The sequence below is a fragment of the Lissotriton helveticus genome, chromosome 3_1 (assembly GCF_964261635.1).
Source record: "Lissotriton helveticus chromosome 3_1, aLisHel1.1, whole genome shotgun sequence".
In the NCBI taxonomy this organism is placed as follows: domain Eukaryota; kingdom Metazoa; phylum Chordata; class Amphibia; order Caudata; family Salamandridae; genus Lissotriton; species Lissotriton helveticus.
Genome location: NC_136061.1, coordinates 1,984,592,687 through 1,984,611,496, shown reverse-complemented (window position 1 = coordinate 1,984,611,496; position 18,810 = coordinate 1,984,592,687). Strand labels below are relative to the sequence as shown.

The following is an 18,810-nucleotide window of genomic DNA, read 5'->3' as shown; positions in this document are numbered from 1 at the left end:
TAGTAATGAAAGCTCACTACAAGTTGCAAGGACACAAGTAATGCTCAACAATATACAGTATTCACATAAATAAATGTGTTTAGCCTTCTTTGATTGACAACTTTTCAGTAGATCGAAAACTGTTCCATTTGGTCGAGAATCTTGAATACACGCAGGTGCACTTGGAACCAACATGGGACCTACAATACACGGGCAGTAATTTTTTTTTCCTTACGGCGAAGAACTTGCTGTAAAACACATTTTTTAGGCTTTTTGCAATTTTCCACAACTTACACAGGCACGCACTACGTCACACATACACAAAAATACACATGCTCAAACACAAAAGGTGCATATTAAACAAGCAGGCAGGCTGATACAGACAAACATCAAACACACATAATGCACACACATTGCAACGCAGGCATTCATTATAACACGTACGAAGCACACACATGCAGGGAGCTGCGTCTGAATTTGGCCCCTTAATGAAAACTCGTGCTTTCCGAAAAATGAGGAAGCTGGTCTGGGACGTAAATTGAGCAGCTGGGACCGAGAGCGGAGTATCGATGCTGCTCTTCATTAAGAAAGGCAGCGGTATGAATGGGGGCTCTGACCCAGGATGGGCGCGTGCAGATATCCATCTGTCCCTTTTATGGCCATTGCACTCGCGCCGGTAGGGTCTTCGTTCTTGCCGCAGAACAATGACGTCACTTCCGGCACTCCCGGATGTGCGTAGGCTTTTGCAAGAGGAATCCTCCGGCTTCAGGTAAATGCTAAGGTGAGAGAGCTGCTCTCCATTGAGGACCTGCGGTTCGAGTCCCAGCCAGCCGGCAGACTGATAGTTTACAGTAGGTGATTTTGGCATTGTGTTCGAGGCAGCTGTGCTTTTTAAAAATGTATTTTAGTATTGTGATGGAGTGAATTCGGCAGTCACCATGACGACAAAGCTTGTTTTCCTTTGCAAGACCTATTCCTCGGGCCATGAGCAGGTCTGTCTGCAGTTGTTTAATGAGTCTAACAATCGGATTCCACTGACTAAACTATGTGTTTATGAAATACTCTATGAAGGAAGTGCAGCCTGGGGGTATAGAACGTATAATTTGCAATCACAGCAGCGCCTCCCGGCATTCCGCATTCATAAACAGTTTGGGGGGTTTGTAGGGCTTTTGGATTTTAGGGCGTACATGGTCATTTTAGGGTTGAGGGTGGGTTTGTGTTTTGGGGGGCCAGGTGTAATTTAAGGCTTTAGAGCATGTTTGGGTTTGGGGTGCGAGGGTTAATTGTAGGGTTTAGGGTGTGTTTGGGTTTTAGGGTACAAGGGTTAATATTAGGGTTTAGGGTGTGTTTGTGTTTGGTGTGCAAGGGTTAATTTGGGGGTTCAGGGTGTGTTTGGGTTTTGGGGTGCAAGGGTTAATTTGGGGGTTCAGGGTGTGTTTGGGTTTTGGGGTGCCAGGGTTAGTTTTAGGGTTTAGGGTGTGTTTGGGTTTTAGGGTACATGTGTTAATATTAGGGTTTAGGGTGTGTTTGGGTTTGGTGTGCAAGGATTAATTTGGGGGTTCAGGGTGTGTTTGGGTTTTGGGGTGCCAGGGTTAATTTTAGGGTTTAGGGTGTGTTTGGGTTTGGGGTACAAGGGTTAATTTGGGGGTTCAGGGTGTGTTTGGGTTTTGTGGTGCCAGGGTTAATTTTATATTAGGGATCAGGGTGTGTTTGGGTTTTGGGGTGCAAGGGTTAATTTGGGGGTTCAGGGTGTATTTGGGTTTTGGGGTGCCAGGGTTAATTTTAGGGTTTAGGGTGTCTTTGGGTTTTGGGGTGCAAGAGTTAATATTGGGGTTCAGGGTGTGTTTGGGTTTTGGGGTGCAAGGGTTAATTTGGGGGTTCAGGGTGTGTTTGAGTTTTGGGGTCTTGCATGGGTCCTATTCCCGTCGCTCAGTGCACATTGTTTTTACCTCTCCATGAGGTGCGTCCTTACACATGGTGCACGGCTTACATTTTCACAACTGTTCGCATTATCATATGGGTTCCTACCCATGTATGTTTTAATCATATGGGTTCCTACCCATATCTGGTTTTTGACATCACTTAACCTCTCTTTGTTTTCACGATGTCAACTTTACAAGGACTATGGTTCCCATGGGTCTTAGTCCCATCTGTTACTGCTGTATTGCTTTATCTTTCAAGGGCTTGTTATCGGGTTATAGTCCTCCCCAACCTCTCATAAAGTTATGAATTATTTATATGCACTTTTGTCTTTACATTATATTTTTAATGTTGTATTGATGATAGTGATTCTCTTGGGTGAGGATGATCTTTTACTTTTCCTCATCTTTCTTGTTTTCTTTCTTCTTTTCTGTTCCTTTTGTGCTATTTTCTTCCTGGTGTCTTGTGTGGATTCTGAGCTTTTCTCTACTTTTCTGTCATGTTTTCTTGCTCTGTTGGTTTTTCATTTTTCAGCCTCCTTACATTCCTTTTCTAGCCAGTTGGTGTGTTCTGGGGCAGTCATTCGTGCTTCCTCTTTTCCTCCTCTCTGACTATGTTTTTTCTTGCCTTTGCTTTTGTGTATAGAAGGGAGGATGGTTCTTATGTTCTTGTTTTCCTTTCTTCTTTGCTTCTCTCATTCTTTTCGGTTACTCTCTTCTTTCATTGGTTCGTGGTTCTTATTTCCTCTCCTAATCTTTGTTCTTCTCTCATTGTTGTTCTTTTGTATGTTATATCTTGAGTTCAATGCTATTCATGCTGTGATGACATGTTCTAGAATGTTATGAGTCAAATGCTCACAGTTGACTGGGCCGAGCTACCTGCAGGCTGCTCCTGGTGGTGTCTTGATATGGACTAGATCTGGTCTATTGTACCATCTTGAATAAAGCTACATGAAACTCCTCATTTGTACCTGACTCAATCACTACAAAGTGTTCAACAGAGGTGTAAACAAGGAAAGCGCAAAATGTGAGCTATACTGGTAACAGTGAGAAGGGGATAAAGAGATAAGTGGTGGACATTTGCTCCGCATATGGGGTCAGTGTCGATAGAAACTTAAGGCATGTCTCACAGAGGAGGGATGACGCGTAATAAAGATGACTGTTGGAACAGTGGGTTAACACCTGAAACAGGGCGGAAAAAGGTCGGATGCTGACCTTCTGTGAATTTGGTGGCATTAGGAGCGGGGGAGCTCGTATTAAGCCTGAAGCAAACCGAGACGGTGGTTCCTTCTATAACCTTATGAGTGACCCCATCTGTAGGGAAACTAATCGATACCCTAGGCTGCACATCAATGGGCGAGGGTAAGCCTACTGGTGGTTATGGGATGGCCCAGTGCGATACACGGTTACCCATTGTGGCCAAATACGCTCCAGCCTCTAAGGTTCAAGGTCGGTGGCAGTGCATATGCAGGAGTGCCTGAGTAGGAGTGGGGCTGGTGAAGGACCCGCGCTAAAAAGGCGTGAAGTCCCGGTAGGGTCGGAAGCTGGGAATTGTAGTCCAGCGGGACTCAGTTCCCAATCGTTAAGGCGTGAGGTGAATGGAGGTGCTAAAACGCCTATAGCGGAGGGGTAGGCTAGATACCTAGGACTAATTAAGAATTTAAACAATGGGCGGCCTAAACTAAAGCGCTTCCTCGGTGCACTGATAGCTAGCCCTGCAGCGGAAAGCCGCAAAATCTGATTGCTGCGTGGTTTAAACCTGGAGATTAAAGCATAAAGACACTTACCCCTGCTGGCTAGCAGAGTGCTCCACCGTGTACATCCTTGGACAGGGGGGGAGGCAGTGTGAAACACGGTTGGTTAAGTATGTGCTCCCGTAATGTCATTTCCGTTGAAGAAGCTGGGGATGCGAGACTCGATTCCCAAGGAAGAGCAAGATACTAGGGAAACATTGTCCAATGGGACGGCTGGGGGAATTAAAACAATAAAACAGGGCAAAGTCATGCTGACCCGACTGGGTCTGGGATTGAGCATGAGAAAGGAAAGGAAATGAATTGAAAGGAAGAAAGAGAAAAATAGTGACAGTACACGGGCACCGTCCGAGCCTGAAGGTGTCAGAGGAAAAGGACATTGGCCACAGGTGGTGTCTGAAGTAAGATCAGAGTTAAGCCCAAGGGCCTCGACAAATTACTTGGCACTCATTTGCGACAGAAAAGAGAAGCAAGTATGCAGTACTCGTAAGAAATGATGAAGACTCTTTCTCAAAGTGCATTTTCTCTGGATGGAGTAGAGTGACAGTGTGGGGATAAGGCACTGGATATGAGGATGGTACAAGAGGCAGTGTGGTTGTATCTACGATGGGGCGCATTGTGTGTCTGTGTATTAAATAGAGTTGAATGGTGTTAAGTCAGGGCCAGCCAGGGGATATCATCGTTTAGCCCAAGGTTCGATGTGTTCAAGTGAAACACCCCTCTTTGCTCAATGCGCAATAGTTTAAGTGTGAGGTTGAGCGTCACGCCGCTGAAATTGGGTTTGTCTAGCATTGTCCAAGTAAGGGAATCTGCTGTGTGATGCATCTCTAGAAAATGTTTGTTTGGCGCATCTGATCGTGCTTTTATGTTCTAGTATGCGTATGCGTTCTTTGCGTGTCGTCATCCCCACATATCTAAGCCCGCAAGGGCATGTAATGAGATAGATGACCCTCTCACTGTTGCAGTTTGTGTGGTGTCTTAGCTCCCATGGTCTACCTGTGCCAATGTCAATAGCTTTGGTATGGTTGTTTGGGCACAGGCAGTGCACAAACCACAGGGAAAGTGTCCTTGTACGGGTGGGAGCTGTCATAGAGTGTTGGATCTCTGGACTGGCTCTGGAGGGGGTCTGGTAGGGATCAGGCTGTCTCTTAGATTACATCCCCTCTTGAAAGCAAATAAGGGTTTCTGTAGTATGAGTTGGCCCTTGTTGAGGATATTCCAATTCCTTATAATGGATTTTTTGACTGTGCTCGAGAGGGAGCTTAAGGTGTTAGCACACACTAGTCTTGTTTGTGTTGGTCTGTGAGTTAGATGATCCAAGAGGGCATCTCTGTTATTATTCAACGCCGGTTTTGCTCACCTCTTGACAAGGGCGGCTGAGTAATGTCTGTCTAGGAAATTGGCTCGTAAGGACGATGCATGCTCATAGTATTTGTCGATGCTTGGGCGGTTCCGCCTGAGCCTTAAAAATTGTCCGGCGGGCAAATTCTCTCATAGCGACCGGGGATGGTGACTATCAAATTGGAGCAAGGAATTGCGCGACATGGGCCTTTGGTGTAGTTCAGTTTCCAGAAAGCCTCCAGCATGGTAGATAAGGAGATTCAAGAAAGCAAGTTTCTCTCTGCTGTACTCGCATGTAAACCAGAGGTGCTCATTGCGGGTGCATTTACATACTTGCCCTCAGTAGAGCAGAAACGGCACAAAAGGCAATAACTGTTGTGCACAGCTTTGAGTGGCAGCTCTCGTGTGGTTGAACCGTTGATTCTGGAGCTGTTTCTTCTGGGTTGGGTGGGTAATTTTCCCCAGGGAGGACCCTTTAGTTTTGACCGATTACTGTATTTTGTGAGGAAATACGGCTGTCAAGGTACTCCTTGTATGGAGCGCATTACTAGGGTGGGCAAGATATGTGACCCATGGCCTCCCAGCGCATTGCTGTTCTTTACCTGGCCTACCAGCGCCTTGTTTAAATTGCGGGTTTACCTACGTGCCCGACATAGCGCCAACTTGTAAATGTATAGATTTTTCAGAGCGCTTCGAACCAATATTCTTCAAGCACGCTGAAACAGAGTGCACCTTCGAGAAATTGTAAACAAACGCCAAATTCAACGTTTATCAACCACAATATTATCGTGCATAACAAGTAATACGATGCGCATCTGAAACCAAATCATGCCTTTGAGTTGAAAGTAAACAATAGATGTTAGTTACCATTAGCTTGTTTACCATGGGGCCACATCACTCGAAATACATGGGTGCCATGCTTTCTTTCAGCCTGGCACTCGCTTTAATGCAATCTTTTTCCCTGCATGCTTCTTGATTCAATACTCCCCGCCACGGAGCGCGTTACTAGGGTGGGCAAGATATGTGACCCATGGCCTCCCAGCGCATTGCTGTTCTTTACCTGGCCTACCAGCGCCTTGTTTAAATTGCGGGTTTACCTACGTGCCCGACATAGCGCCAACATGTAAATGTATAGATTTTTCAGAGCGCTTCGAACCAATATTCTTCAAGCACGCTGAAACAGAGTGCACCTTCGAGAAATTGTAAACAAACGCCAAATTCAACGTTTATCAACCACAATATTATCGTGCATAATAAGTAATACGATGCGCATCTGAAACCAAATCATGCCTTTGAGTTGAAAGTAAACAATAGATGTTAGTTACCATTTGCTACTTAACGGGAATAGTTTTAACATGCTCTGAAGATAAGAGGTGCAGCCTGACTGCATAGATTCCACACGCAAAATCTGCAGCATACGTAGAACCTACTCAGACATTTCAGCAGAGGATAAGGCGAATAATACATTTTTCAATTTCTTGCAAACAATTGATTAGGAACCGATTTCCGAATAGCGTTTAGTAAAGGTTATCCGAAAATGTGCGTACATAGAAAGAGCCCAGGCAACTATCTTTTCACTACAGCACTCGATGGTTCTCTCTCTCTATGTCACACTCTCTCTCTCTCTCATTCCCATACACACACGTTCACTTTCTATCGCACCCTCCACCTGTGACGTCGCTCTCTGCCTCTTGCTGCCGCTCTCACCCTGTCTCCTTATCCTGTGTCTTTCTATCTGCCTGTCACCCCTCTCACAGTCCCACCATCTCACTGTCTCTAGCCCCTGATCTCTTTCTTCCTCCACCCCTCGCGCTTTCCCTTTCTTTTTCTCTGTCCCCTCCATTTTCTCTCTACCCCGCTGTACTGTCCCCTCTTTTTCCTTCCCCCTCGCACGCGCTTGCCAGAGCCTCCTGCCTGCCTCCTGCCTTTGAAGTGAAGCATAGCTTCACTTCAAAGGGATCCCTTCCCCCGCCCACTGCTTCACACTTTTCACGGCCGCCAGGCCGTGCCTCGCATTTCTTCTCCCTCCCTCCCCCACAGCAATGCCAAGAGCTTGTCGAACAGTGTGTGTGCCTCTTATTTTTGCTCTGGCAGTGCTAAAGACTCGCCTTAAGCAACATCGCGCTACAATATCAGCCATTTGAAGTGCTACATCGTGAAAGGGGAGTTCAATCCTCATTCAAGTACTCCGATTAAAGTGTCATGCCGCCACAAAAACACAAGGGAAATTGTGATCCTCAGAGTTGTAATGATATAGAATTTCTTTCAAAGCTCAATAAATCTCGCTTGTACCGAGTCCGACGCTAGGAGGTTGAAGAGCGGAGCTATCACAGGAACTCAGGAACACCACCACATCACTCGGGAACACCACCACATCACTCGGGGACACCACCACATCACTCTGGGACACCACCACATCACTCTGGGACACCACCACATCACTCAGGGACACCACCACATCACTCAGGGACACCACCACATCACTCAGGGACACCACCACATCACTCGGGGACACCACCACTTCACTCTGGGGGACACCACCACATCACTCAGCCCAACCACATCATCACTCGGCACCACAACAGCACTGTCCTTTCTTGCTACCAACAAGTGTTGCCATAGCCAATAGGACTCACGTTAGGAAAGTGTAAGCTATTGGCTTTGTGAACAACAATGCTATTAATTTATATATTTTCAAAGCCAACACATATTAAAAAAACGTGTCATTTACAATACCAATAGCTCACAATTTCCTAATGCGAGACCTATTGCATTGTAAATGCTTGTTTAAATGATTCTTATGCTGCGTGTGTCAGACTGGCCTGTAGGGAAACCCGCAGATAGAGAGACAGAACTGTGCTCTTAGTTGTTGAATGTCACTCCTAATTACAGACTTGATGCTTCTCACCGCGATCGTGTATTTTCTTCATGATAAACCCACGTGTAAATGTGCAATAATGATCATTAACTAATTTTCTGTGGGCACGTTTAGTATCGCTCCCGGGTACTGCACCGGGGACACTTGGGAGATGTCACGCTTTCCCACGTGTGGTGTGAGCATCTTGTTCCACAGGCTTGCTCCCATCCTATTACTGACTGTTGCACTTATTAAAGAGAGAGAAGGTATGTAAAGCGCTCTGATACCTACGGGTAAAGCTAGCGATATATAACACTTTTAAAATTAAAATAAAATTAGGGCACAGGGAAGTCCCCACCACAACGTTTACGAAAGTGCTATTCTTAACCACTGACTCTAACTCTCAGCTGGATCAAACTGAGGAATGTGAAGAAAGTGGTTGTCTGTGGAAACTGCTACAGCGCATCGATCCTGAAGCTATGAAATCCTAGGCCTTCGTTATATTAATTTATAGTCAAGTGTGCAGTGCAGCAGATGAAAATACAAGAAGTAAAGGGGAAGGGTCATCAGTAAAGAAGATTGTACCTGGAAATATACAGTCACTACTGGGTATGGTTTAAGAAGCTTTTGCAGTCAGCGAAAGGAAAGGAAAAGATTAAAATGCATGAATCATTTTAACTTCAGGGCAGTTGTGACAAGCGCACTTATTTACAAATATATTAACTCATCTGGTATGCTGTAGTCTGAGTGGATACGTCACAGATTTTGGACTGCTTTCAAATATACCCACACAAACACGCACACACAAACACGCACACACAAATTAAACACTTACATGCAGTTCCAGCCTCCAATGCTCTTCTATCTCGCCACACAGCGGCTTTTAGGGCAAATTGGGAGAGATAGCAAAATGCCCTGGGCCTGGTCACAAACAGAACAGGAAACACAATAAGGGCAATCACCCTTCAGCTTGCACCTATAGCTGAAGGGTGATTGGCCAGATTTCACTGCTGTCTTGCTGCCCAGGCCCCAGGCGCCAGCAACATTCACACCTCTCTACTGTACTGTGCGCCTGGGGGCCAGATTGTATTGCAGTCTTGCTACCCAGCGCTAAGTACATTCACACCTCATAAGCCTTTTGTTTTTTTTACCGACGTTAGGCACTCAAGTCCTGCGGACCCCCTGGGAATGTGTCACGGACCCCTGGGGGTCCGCGGACCACACTTTGGGAAACGCTGGTTTAGGTCATCCCTAACCGAGAGATCCTTCTGTGTGTCGGACCCTCCGTTCCTTTCGCAATCCTATCCAATCGGTCAGGGGGTCCCACAGGGCTCAGCATTGAGCCCCTCTCTATTTAATCTGTATGTACGACCTTTGGCTGCTGTTGCTAAAAAATGGGATCTAACGATGGTGTCCTATGCTGATGATACCCAGCTAGTTATCACCTTAGCTGAGGGACCATCGGTAGCAGCCGTCAGATTCAGAGAGGGGATGACTGCAGTGGCACAATGGATGACAGATAACTGTCGCATAAAACAAAAGAGGGACCCTGAATACTAAACTAGATAAAGAGGGAACAACCCGCCAGGGCGAGAAAATAGTCAAACAACATGGAAAGGGAGTTCCCAATGATAGACAGGAGGAGATTACTCTACCAATCCAAGAAATGCCCACAGAACAACTAAGTGATATCAAATATTTCTTTTTATTCACATAACGACATTGTTTATATCAAAAATAGTTAGTGCACAATATATTTCTTTCTCATATTTTTATTTAGATTTTTCTCAAGAACACATACATAAAAAATATAATAAATATAACATCAGCCAAAGGACACAAACATCAATAAAAGATTGACACACGATTCACTCACTCAAACAGTCAGACCAAAATCATTCCCATACCTCAACACACAATCACATTCAAACATAGACATCCACAGAAAGCGCCGACGCGCATTTCGGAAAAGTGCCAATACAAGCTTCCTTCATCAGGGCTCAACAACACAGGTAATGAAGTTTAGCACAGTTTTTCAAAATAGGAAAACCCCAAAATTGGGTGGGTGTCCTAGTAACAGTTGTGGCTGGCAGGGCAAATCTGTGGGCGGAAAGGAATAAGATAAGGACATTTATAATACAATAAAAAAGGACATGGCATAATAACAAGTAAGGCAGAATTCATGCGTACATATAGGACGTAAGCAGTGTTATGTGCTGGCACAAGTACGCACTCATTGAATAGATATAAAGATAACTCCGTAGAGACCATGTGAGAACCAAATAACACAAAAAGGTGTAGAGAACCATCACCAAAGAAGAAATAAGTAGGTAGGTTCCCATGTGTTGAAAATAAATGGTGAAAATATGTTTAGGCAGAAGAGAAAACACATTACACCAGTAGATTAAATATTCCTGGAAAGGCCATACCATATAGCCGGCCTAGAGAAAGGCCCTCAGCGATATCCTAGCTGGAGTAGATGGGGGTAGGCTAAGCCTTCCAGGGATCCAGGGTATAAGGGTAGAACCCAAATAGAGATTTAATACGATATGATACGCTGAAAAATATATAATAGAGACGTAAAATCAGCGTGGAAAATAGGCCACTTTAGTCACAAGTAAAAAATTACAGCACTCAATGTAAATCTAGTAAGAAAGACTAACTATCTCTACAGTTCTCTAAAGACAGGGGGTCTCTCAGCGCCCTGGGGTCCTCTCATGTCCCAAGAATAAGAGAATACAGAGTTCTTACCTCAGCTTAATTAAAGATGACAAAATACGAATGGGGTCCAGAACATAAGTAGGTGTAGATGTATTTAAAGAGAACAACTTTAGGCAGGACGGACGGTCCTACTGCCAGTCAGAAAAGTATCACTGGCTCCAATCCCATTTTTGGTAGCCATAGATGTGGCGGATGCCACGCCTGTGAGAATGTCCTTACTATTTCCGAGCTAAACTGGGGCAAAAGAAAAATTCCACTCAAAGAGATGACTAATTGTAGGAAGAGCAAGGTCATCTACCTTCTCCTTTGTCCATGCTCCAAGGGCTATGTAGGAGAGACTGGTAGAGAGTTCAGGACTAGGTTTTCTGAGCATAAATCATGTATTAGAAATCTACGGTTGGGAGCCCCTTTGGTTGCCCATTGGAAAGCCCTTAAACATTCTGTAGAAGATTTGAAGTGGCTCATACTCCACTGTCCGAAAGATGGGAACATCGATGCCCTTAGAGGTAAAAGGGAAGTGTTCTGGATTTTTTTATTAGAGACGGCTGTCTCTGGATTAAACAAACAGATTCCCTGGGAAAATGCTATTCTTTAAAGACTCATGAGTCCATGCTCTGAACTCTCCTTGTGCCATGGTGTGCAGGGACGTTTTCACTCTACTGTGGTTCTTCAAATTTTCTTTTCTTTCTATGACGTTGTAAGGTTTCTTGTACATACTTCTGTTTTATCTCTTCACTCTATGGAGTAACGAGAATTATCCATTGTAAATACAGTTCCATTCTCTCCCCGGTCGGGAGATTAAATTTACAATTATAGTGTCCGGATATATTTTCTGCATTCCATTCTCGACCCTATTAGTATTTTTTCTATTTCTATGAAAGCATTAACCTACACATTGTGAGGTTGTTTTTTATTTAGGTTGTTTCTGTTTTTTTGCCACTTGTAATATCTATCTGGATTATTGCAATCCAGCTAGCAGGACACCCGGTTCACGACGTCTTTGAAGAGTATTTTTTAGCCTTTCATCGCGCGGCTGCCATTTTTCCTTCATAGGACATTTCGGTTCTCGGTCTAGTGTCTTAATTATCCCGCACGCCCAGGTGTTCCGGATTGCCTTAATGGTATTTGGTATTTTAATTCCCCCCCCCCCCCTCGGCCTCGCTTTCACTACATCCGGCCGCTGCCCTGGAAGGAAGGATCCGTCATCGTTTTTCACCATTTGAGAAGGATTTTTTGTCCAATGTAAGGTAAGAACTGGGACCTGGAGTTTCGATCTTTGTTCTAGATGTCCGTGGCTCTTCCACTGTTCAAGCAGCATGCTTTTTTGCTCTTAGATCGTTTGGCAAATTGCTTTTTAATCACCCGGCAATTTCCTTATACTTAGGAGCCTGTCATTTCTTTCTTAGACTGCTTACAGCGTCTTGCGGCATCAGCTTTTGAATTAATTCTTCGTCACTTCTTATGTGAATATGGCAGCCGCCCAATGGGTCGTCAGGTAACTTCTTTTATTCTGTATATTTATTTTTTGGTTGTGGATCCACCCGAGCGAATTAAGTTTAGTTTCTTCTTCCCTCCTATGCTCACCTCATACCGAGAATAGTGCACACTTTACGGTTTTGTAGTGTCGAGATAGCTCTGGGAAACCTTTGTCCTCCTTGATTTTTGGATTATACCGGACACTATTCAGACTGTTTGTTTGTCCCCAGGTTCTTCACTTCATGAGCCTCATCTACCTTTCCTGCCTGAAGTTGTTCTCTTTAAATACATCTACACCTACTTACGTTCTGGACCCCATTCGTATTTTGTCATCTTTAATTAAGCTGAGGTAAGAACTCTGTATTCTCTTATTCTTGGGACATGAGAGGAGCCCGGGGCGCTGAGAGACCCCCTGTCTTTAGAGAACTGTAGAGATAGTTAGTCTTTCATACTAGATTTACATTGAGTGCTGTAATTTTTTACTTGTGACTAAAGTGGTCTATTTTCCACGCTGATTTTGCGTCTCTATATATATTTTTTCAGCGTATCATATCGTATTTAATCTCTATTTGGGTTCTACCCTTATACCCTGGATCCCTGGAAGGCTTAGCCTACCCCCATCTACTCCAGCTAGGATATCGCTGAGGGCCTTTCTCTAGGCCGGCTATATGGTATGGCCTTTCCAGGAATATATAATCTACTGGTGTAATATGTTTTCTCTTCTGCCTAAACATATTTTCACCAATTATTTTCAACACATGGGAACCTACCTACTTATTTCTTCTTTGGTGATGGTTCTCTACACCTTTTTGTGTTATTTGGTTCTCACATGGTCTCTAAGGAGTTATCTTTATATCTATTCTATGAGTGCGTACTTGTGCCAGCACATAAGATAACACTGCTTAAGTCCTATATGTACGCATGAATTCTGCCTTACTTGTTATTATTCAAAATCAACATAGAAAGGATCACTGGTCCTGCATAACCAAGGTCTGCAGGTAGGTAAATAGGTGTCTCCCAAATAAAAGACCCTCATACACGTGTTTTTAAAAGTTTCGTAGCGGTATATGATGTGTCCCCGCTCTTTGTTACGCGTGATTGTGCGTAATCCTTGGGTCAGTTTTTTGTTTGCACCCTCCGCCAGGAGGTTTTACCTTTGGTTAAAACAGTAGTGATAGTGGATAGTGAATTAAGTGAAGGAGGACGTTGACAATACCCGGACAGCCAGGAATTCAACTTTAATAAATCTGGATTCGGGCAAAATAGTAATAGTTGTGCAGCTATGGAATTATCTAAGAATTCTAGCGCACTGGTTAAGTGAGGTTAAAAGTGGTCGACATGTTTCAGCCTTGGTTGCCAAATGGTCAGTAGGCTTTCTTCAGGACCATAAAGTGATTAGGTGGATGTGAAAGAATAGGTAAATTTATAACCTGATTCGTCTGACAGTAGGAGGTCACATTGTACCTGTAATGAGAAAGAGGGGAGGGGGGAAGCATACAACATATAGAGGAAGGGAAGACACACAAATAATGCACATTGGCATAATTTCAAAATTAGTCGGTTATAGAAAAGAAACTAAAAACTTGCAATACTTTACACAGAGTCACGTTCATATCACGCGTCAACTTTCTCATTCTCAAGCTTCAGTAAGAAAATCATTTGGAGGATTATTACAGTGCTGTGTTCATGATGGTACTGTTCCTAGTGTTTACTGGTACATCATAGGTACTAGAGTAAATGACATCTTGTAATTGTACAATACTAATGGTGATCATCATACGTACAAGACGACTGTCGTGTTGTTAATATTGTTCGTATTTTCAAAAAAGTGTTTTGAATACGCATATATTGCTGGAGCGGTAGCCCTTCGTGTTCCAAAGTTCAGTGATTAATTCATGCACGCGCTGGCGTGATGGTATTATCAAATCCGTGCTCGGAATAGGTGTTTGGTATTGTGTGGTAGCCCTTCGTGTTTCGAAGATCTTATCGTTTAAATTGCGAAATTTGTTCAAGGCTGAATGCATGCAAGCGCTATGTGATTCCACATTAATTTGGCGCAAGCGGTGCTTAGCGTGTTAATCAATTTATTCATACCTCTACATTACATAAGCATTGCTTCTTCGGGGACTATGGCAGGTAGGGGGGAGGCTTCACTGTTAGGAGTGAAGGGAACAGTTTAGTATAGGGGGATATAATACTTGCGGTTCTCTCCAAGTAATTAAGGACGATAATCCTCGGTACCTCTAGCCTTCTTGCAGCATGTGCTGTCTCTGCCCGTGGTGACCCGGAATAAGTCGCGAGTCTGGTTCTGGGCTTGTTAAGTTCAAAGCAATAGAAATAGAAGAGTTACTAGATCGTATTTACATGCCTCCAGGTATAATTGTTGACAGTGTTTATTTAATGCGATCGATTTGCACCGTGAGGCCAGTCATTGATAATGAACAACGGATCGCACTTTTAAAACTTTTAAAAGGTCACTGTTGTGTGGTACGATGTGTAAGGTCATATTACTCAAAGATCGTCCAAAATAGTTTGTTCGGAGGGATCAGTTGAAATTTATCATGTCACGAAGGTATCTTGTTGTAGAAGTGTTTTTTCTGGATTATTTATTGAGGGATAGCCATGGAACAGCATCATTCAGGCCACCACTGTCTGTCTTAAGCCTGTGCACCCAACGTTGCTCTTTATCTAACAACATTTTTGCTGCGTTCCTGTCTACTGTTTCAAGTGTCTCCAAAATGACCCACTGTAGGTCATTCACAGTATGGCCTAATTCCTTAAAATGGGTTGACATCTTTGTGGTGGTTCTTTTGCAATTTACATTACTGCGGTGTTCGCAAAGCTTTTGTTTTGCCTTTCGGCAAGTCATGCCAATATATCTCATTTGTCATGGGCAAGTAACCATGTAAATGACATGGCTTGTATTGCAGTTGGTATGTCTTTTTAATTTCCAATTGAAATCCGGGAGTAGCTGTAATTCTTTTGTGGGTTTTGTAGTATCACAGACTGAGCAGGTTCCGCATGGGTAGTGGCCCGTTACTGGACTGTTGTTCCACAATCCTGGTTGTTCCTTCTTTTTCTTTGGTGGTGGTCTTGTGTGCACCAATAAATCCTTAAGGTTTCGGCTTCTCCTATTTGAAAACCTTGGTGTAGGCCAGTTCAGGCTGTTAGATGTAACTATTCTCCAATTTTTGTTGATTATTTTCTTCACCTGATTCGTGACTGGGCTATAGGTGGTTACACATGTAATTCTTTCTTCCTTCGGTCTTGGACACGTCTCTAGTAGGGCTTCTCTTGGTTGAGTGCGAGCGCGTTTTTTACATGTATTGATCACTTTTTTAGGATATTGACGGACCAATAGTTTATCGCACAGATCACTCGCTTGGCTCTTATAGTCAGAGACTGTGCTGCAATTCCTCCTCAGACGGAGGAATTGGCTGTACGGGAGGTTTTCCCGTAAGGGTCTAGGATGGAAGCTTTGGAAGGATAACAAACTATTCTTGGCCGTTGGTTTAAAAAAGGTACGGGTTTGCAAAGTGTTGTCTTTTGCAAAAATGGTGATGTCTAGAAAGTCCAGGGTACTTTCATTAGCGGTATATGTAAATTTCAGGCACTCATCTTGGATATTGAGCCAACGGTGGAAATTATTCAAGGTTTTCTTGTCTCCCTTCCATATTAATAGAATATCATCTATATATCTCTTCCAAAAGAGAATATGATGAAGGAAGGGGTTGCTCTCATTGTGGACAAAGGTGCGTTCAAAAGTGCTGACGTACAGTCCCGCCACACTTGGGGCAAATGTACTGCCCATAGATGTTGCATGGCGCTGGAGAAAGAGGGTATCTTTGTACTGGAAAAATTTTTCTGTTAGAGCTATTCTACAACATTCCAGTATGAAGTGTCTAGGGGTTTTGTTGGGCCAGTCGATGTCAAAAAGTATTGTCTCTAGAGTGTCTAGAGTTTTTTTCTGTGGCAAACTCGTATACAGACTTTCTACGTCTAGACCATGGGTACTCACAAACTTTCTCTCGGGGGCCAAATTTACAGTGTGGTTTGTGGCCGAGGGCCGCACCAGTGGGGGCGGGGTCAGAGGGGAGGGGGCGGGGCTAAAACAAAAAGAAAACTTGTGACCATGAGGTTGCACACAGGTCCCTGCAGCAGATGCCTTCATCCACTGAGCCACCAGACCCAGCATACACACATCTCTCTCTCCCTCCTGCCCTCCCTCTCCATCTCTCTCTCTCTCCCTCCTGTCCTCCCTCTCCCTCCTGCCCTCCCTCTCCCTCCTGCCCTCCCTCCTGCCCTCTCTCTCCCTCCTGCCCTCTCTCTCCCTCCTGCCCTCCCTCTCCCTCCTGCCCTCCCTCTCCCTCCTGCCCTCTCTCTCCCTCCCTCTCCCTCCTGCCCTCCCTCCTGCCTCCCTCTCCCGCCCTCCTGCTCTCTCTCTCCCTCTCTCTCTCCCTCCTGCCCTCCATCCTGCCCTCTCTCTCCCTCCTGCCCTCCCTCCTGCCCTATCTCTCCCTTCCTCCCCCTCCTGCCCTCCCTCTCCCTCCTGCCCTCCCTCTCCCTCTTGCCCTCTCTCTCCCTCCTGCCCTCTCTCGCCCTCTCTCTCCCTCCTGCCCTCCCTCTCCCTCCTGCCCTCTCTCTCCCTCCTGCCCTCCCTCTCCCTCCTGTCCTCCCTCTCCCTCCTGTCCTCCCTCTCCCTCCTGTCCTCTCTCTCCCTCCTGCCCTCCCTCTCCCTCCTGCCCTCCCTCCTGCCCTCTCTCTCCCTCTTGCCCTCCATCCTGCCCTCTCTCTCCCTCCTGCCCTCCCTCTCCCGCCCTCCCTCCCTCCCTCCTGCCCTCCTCTCCCTCTCTCTCTCCCTCCTGCCCTCCCTCCTGCCCTCTCTCTCCCTCTCTCTCCCTCTCCCTCCTGCCCTCTCTCTCCCTCCTGTCCTCCCTCTCTCTCTCCTGCCCTCCATCCTGCCCTCCCTCTCTCTCCCTCCTGCCCTCCCTCTCCCTCCTGCCCTCCCTGTCCCTCCTGCCCTCCCTGTCCCTCCTGCCCTCCATCTCCCTCCCGCCCTCCCTCTCTCCCTCCTGCCCTCCCTCTCCCGCCCTCCCTCCCTCCTGCCCTCTCTCTCCCTCTCTCTCTCCCTCCTGCCCTCCCTCCTGCCCTCTCTCTCCCTCTCCCTCTCTCCCTCCTGTCCTCCCTCTCTCTCTCCTGCCCTCCATCCTGCCCTCCCTCTCTCTCCCTCCTGCCCTCCCTCTCCCTCCTGCCCTACCTGTCCCTCCTGCCCTCCTATCCCTCCTGCCCTCCATCTCCCTCCCTCCTGCCCTCCCTCTCTCCCTCCTGCCCTCCCTCTCCATCTCTCTTTCCATCCAGCTCTCCCTCTCCCTCCCCCTCTGTCATCTCACTGTGTGTGTCTGTCTGTGTCAGTGTCAGCCTCAGCCCGGGCTGATACAGCTTCCTCAGCGCACACACAGAAAGATCCCTATCTGGCAAGAAGTTTCTCAGACTAAAATGCAGTTTGCGCGAGCCCTTCTGATAATTACAGGAGTGTCCACACGACTGTGAGTGAATGGACACCGCATCAGGGTGATTAAGGGGGGGGGGGGGTGGGGGGCAAAGAGACAGCCGTCCATCAGTCGCGCCAAAGTACTTAGCAGGTCGTTAAAAGACCATTTACATATTATTGAGGCTTTGTTGTAGTGCCCCTGCATCTCCACTCTGACAAACATCTCGCCCGGCTCCACAGAGCAGAGGCGCTAAGGGGTGAAATACAACAAAGCCTCTGCTCTGTGGGGGCCGGGGGAGCGGTGATTATCAAGGTCTCCGAGCCCAGCACTGCTGCGGGGTGTTTGCCAACACTAATAAATTATTTTTTTAAGCACAGGTACGATTGTCTCGAAGGTCCGCGGGCCGCCAAGGAAGGCTTGCCGGGCCGCATCCGGCCCGCGGGCCGTACTATGAGTACCCCTGGTCTAGACCTACTAGGAGCATGGTCTCTTCTGAGTATTCAAAATTTTGTAACATACTCAGAAGGTCTCTTGTGTCTTTCAAGTAGGTAGGTGTTTTTTGGACCAGTGGTCTTAAATACTGGTCTGCAAACTCTGAGAGTGGCTCTAAAATCGAATTGATACCGGAGACGATAGGTCTCCCTGGGGGTGGCATTTTCCCCTTATGTGTTTTTGGTAAGGAGTAGAAGTATGGTGTTGTAGGTGCTTTTACTTCCAGATATTCTGCCTCCTTCTTAGACACCCAATTATTAGCTTCCGCTTCCTCGACCATCATGGATATCATTCTTTGTAAACGAGCAGTTGGGTCTATTGTTAGAACCTCGTAGAATTTTGTGTCTGCAAGGAGATCCATACACTGTTTGTCATATCCGGCTGATGATAATAGGACTATTCCTTCCCCTTTGTCCCCCGGTTTTATTACGATCTCATTGTCGGTTTTGAGTTTGGTAAGGGCCAGTTGTTCCGCCTTTGTGATGTTTTGAAAAGGTTTATGAGGTTGATTGTTCAGTTGGTCTACCTCTTTCATTGTTGCCTGTTCAAGCGTACATATTTCGATTGGGACCTGTGAATTAAGTGGACAGAATGTCGACTTGTTCCTCAGGGTAGTGTCACCTTCTTGTGTTTGTTGCTGTTCGTCTTTGAAAAAAGCTTTCAATTTTAAGGTGTGGCAAAAAGCTGCTAGTTCGCACTTCGTTTTGAAAATGTCAGTTTTCGGGGTGGGGACATACCCGAGGCCTTTGTTCAGGACACTGATCTGGTCCTTTGTTAGGATT

At 45.8% G+C, this 18,810-nt stretch overlaps 1 protein-coding gene across 3 annotated transcripts in view; it reads left to right on the top strand.

Annotated features, from left to right (window-relative positions):
• Positions 1 to 681: 681 nt before the first annotated feature.
• The window catches only part of LRRC28 (leucine rich repeat containing 28), a 344,717-nt gene continuing 326,588 nt past the window's right edge, over positions 682 to 18,810 (top strand). The window contains exon 1 of one of the 3 annotated variants that reach the window (XM_078683129.1): positions 682 to 760. The gene's annotated coding sequence lies outside the window, so the exon portion shown is untranslated. Of the gene's footprint in view, positions 831 to 18,810 lie in introns of all 3 variants that reach the window. The other 2 variants (XM_078683127.1, XM_078683130.1) reach the window with 2 other exon arrangements.